Raw genomic sequence first — 3,674 nt, 5'->3', positions numbered from 1 at the left:
TTCCATATTCTGTTCCATTGTGAGGGAGGTAGGGTCACCTTTCAAGGCCCAATGACCAAAGCTCCTTGCTCACAGAAGACCTCCCCAAAGACATACTGGAGGCTGAATCTCCCTTCCCACCTCACATATGGATGTAGTAAACAGCACACCTTTTTGTTCAAATCCCAAGTAATTAACTAGGCATAAGTGCTAGCCTGGTCTCAGGCTCAAGGAGCCTTTCTTAGGTAATATCCAAACTTAACTGTCACTATTCCCCTTACCCTTCACAAGACATTTTGCTTCACAGTGCCTTCTCAGCTTGCATTTTGCCTCTTGCACATTTTTTTTGCTAGTCCTGGGACTTGACCTCAGAGCCTGATCATTGTTCTTAGGCTTTCTTTAGGGTATAGCTGTCCCACCAAGCCACAGCACCACTTCCAGTGTTTTCTATGTATATGGTACTGCAGAATCAAACCGGAGTCTTTTTGTGTGGTAGCCAAGCACTCTACAAATAGATGAAACACCCAGGCCATCTTGCACATATTATTCACTTCAATCTACTAGGACGTTGTTAGGTTTCTGTATCCTAATCTATTTTTCTTCCTGATGAATATCTGTGCTGTCATCTGTAAAAATGCAAGTGGGAAAATCACAGAAGCATTGGTGACATAAAAAAAGTCTTACAGACATAGATAAGTGTTCATTCTTTGTAGGAGAAAGGATATTTTGATATGATGATGATGACTATTTATAAATACTTTATCGGGGTTTAGAGTTTGGCCCAGTGGTAGAGTGCTTGCCTAGCATACATGAAGATCTAGGTTTGAGTCCTTAATATCACACAGATATAAAAATCCATACGGCAATGTGGCTCAAGTGGCAGAGGGCTAAACTTGGGAAAAGCCAAGAGCAGTGCTCAGGCCCTGAGTTCAAGCCCCAGGAATGGCAGAAAAAACAAAAGAAAAGAAAAGAAAAGAAATGTGCTTTTTACAAGTTATTCACTCACAGCATTTGCCTCTGAATTCTTCGCTTCTGCATCTTGTGACTTATCCTTTTCCCTCAATGTAGACAAGAAAAACAGATTTTATTACTTGCTATCCTGTTGTCAAATGTTTGGATATTAATTCAAAATACAATATTGCCTGAGATATTGTGTGTGTGCATGTGTGTGTGTATCTGTCAATGTGTGCATGCACACATGTGTACAGGGTTTAGGGCTTACTCATAGGGCCTGGGTGATAACCTTCAGCATCTTTTCCTCAAAGGTATTGGTCTTTCACTTGTAGCTTATTATAGCTAATTGGAGTTGAGAGATTCACTCAATTTCTTGCCCTGTGCATTGGAACCCAGTGCTGGGTTCTCATATTGTTAATTGTAGCTATAGAGAAGCCTGAGGTCTGGGGATCCTCGTTAGAATCCAGCCCCTGAAAGAAAGTCACTGATAGAAATCTTTATCTTCAGTTAAGCACGAATAAATAAGGCAAAAGTGGAACTGTGGCTCAGTTCCTCTTGTACCAGCCATGAGAAAATTAGTAATTGGCAGCACCTGGTCCCTGAGAGAAATCCTTAGCACTGGTTCAAAAAAAGAAAGAAAATAATGAAAAAAATTAAAATTTGCTGAGGAATCCATAAGGATAAACGTGCCTGTGAATAATCTTGTCATTTCAGATTCCCTCAAGAGCTTATGTCTCTCTATATTTTATCAAGTTTTTTTAAAGATATTTACATATTTTCTATCTTTCTTAAACAGAGATAGCCATCCACAAAACACAAACACAAACTCTCACACAGTATACCACCCACCCATGAGTGTCTGGCTATGTATATATGTATAGTCATATGTATTGATCTGTCTCTCTATACTAATATATAAATGCATAAACATATGTATTTAGACAAACAGGAAACATACATAGATAGGTCTCAGGCATTTCCAGATTTTGTGCAAGTCTTCTGAGTGCAACTTACCATTGTATTGTTTGTCAAGATAGAGTCCCTCTAACTTTTGGCCAGCTTCTTGTCCTTTGATACTTTTTTCTGCCAGTCCTGGGTTTTGAACGCTAGGCCTGGATGCTGTCACTAAGCTTGAGCTTCTTGCATTCAGTAGTTTATTGCAGTTAAGAGTCTCATGGAGTTTCTGTCCTGGGCTGGCTTTGAATTGTGATCCTCAGATCTCAAACTCCTGAGTAGCTAGGATGACAGTCTTGAGCTACCAGTACCTGGTTCCTTTGCCTCTTTTACACTTTTTTTGGCCCCACCACAGCCATGGTATCTACCTTCCTATGTTCTCTCCACCTGCCCCCAGACAGGGGTCTGACAGATGCTTTCCACCCACATATTCATGTCCTCCTCTGTATTGACTGAAAGCTAAGACATGCACTCACTTGTCTGGATGCCAAACACAAAGCCATGTGATTGTTTCTCAGTCTGGAACATCCTATCAGATTTATAGCACCACAGAGGGTCAGGTTGATGCTCCTCCAGGGCTTCTTAAATTGTTCTCATATTAATCCACAACACGTTTGTCATCACTTGTCCAGCTAATTCATGTACTAAACCAGCATTCCCTACAAACGTAGATCCCAATACCATGAGGACACTCAAGGGTGCATTCGGAGTGTGACCTGCAGGTGGATGTGAGCCTGTCTAACTTGGAGGGGATTTCTCCACCACAGGAAATGGAATACAAATTTAGAATCTGCTTTCATGAGGTGACAATCTCTGGCAGATGTTCTTATCAAATGTGGCACTGCCTACTTCCAGCTTAAAACATGGGTTGATGACCCAGCATAACAGAGAATGTATTCACCCCGGCCCAACACATAGGCTGGGACCCTGAACTTTCAGGTAGCATTTGGCTTTGAAGGTCATGAGATCTTAGTCTACAAATGATGAGCCCCCTCCCGTGAGGCATAGCAAACGGAGCCAAAGTGCAACCCAGTTAAGCACCAGATCAAGCTTCCCTTCTTCAGTAGGGTATGGTTTGAAAACTGTGCATAGCTTCTGTTTGAAGCCAGTCCAGTAAGGAAAGTCCATGAAACTCTCATTTCCAGTTAACTGCCAAGAAAAAGCCAAAGATAGAGATGAAGCTCAAGAGAGCTAGAGAGCCATCTGAAAAGAATGGTTACACCCTGCAACATCCTCATTATTTGATCTTGAAAACATCTCTACGTGCATCCCAGCATGCAGCCAGAATCTGGGGGTGACAGTGACCCCTGCGCCCATTGGCAATCTGCACTGTCTCTGACATCTGTAATGTGAACCTCATTCTGTTGGGTTTGTGAAGCTGTGTCAACCCTGCCGAAGGAACCAACTGTGCCCTAACTCCCACTGTCCCCTGGGGCCCCTAGCATTCCCCCATCTGCACCCCTCCTGTGGCTTCTGATCCTAGGGAGCCCTCCTGCCCTGTCCAACACTCACATGAAGTGCATATTTCTTCTCCTGGGGCAACTTCTCCACAGAGAGTACATGACATGCCCACTCTCCAGGCACGAGGAGATCCTGGCAAAGTAGCAAATCAGTCATAAGGACATAAAGTGATGAATAGAATTTTAGATCCTGATGGTAGACAGTCTGCAAAATCCAAGGGAGAATGGAATTGGAGGGGACCAGGGATCAGGATGTGGTCACGGAGCTTCCCTGCCAAGGGGGTGGGGGAAGTCACAGGCTGGGGGATGCACAGGATGATCCATGGG

This window comes from Megascapheus bottae, unplaced genomic scaffold (genome assembly GCF_031878675.1).
Source record: "Megascapheus bottae isolate mThoBot1 unplaced genomic scaffold, mThoBot2.hap1 HAP1_SCAFFOLD_52, whole genome shotgun sequence".
NCBI lineage: Eukaryota > Metazoa > Chordata > Mammalia > Rodentia > Geomyidae > Megascapheus > Megascapheus bottae.
The sequence above is the reverse complement of the archived record's forward strand: the minus strand, read 5'-3'. Positions refer to the sequence as shown.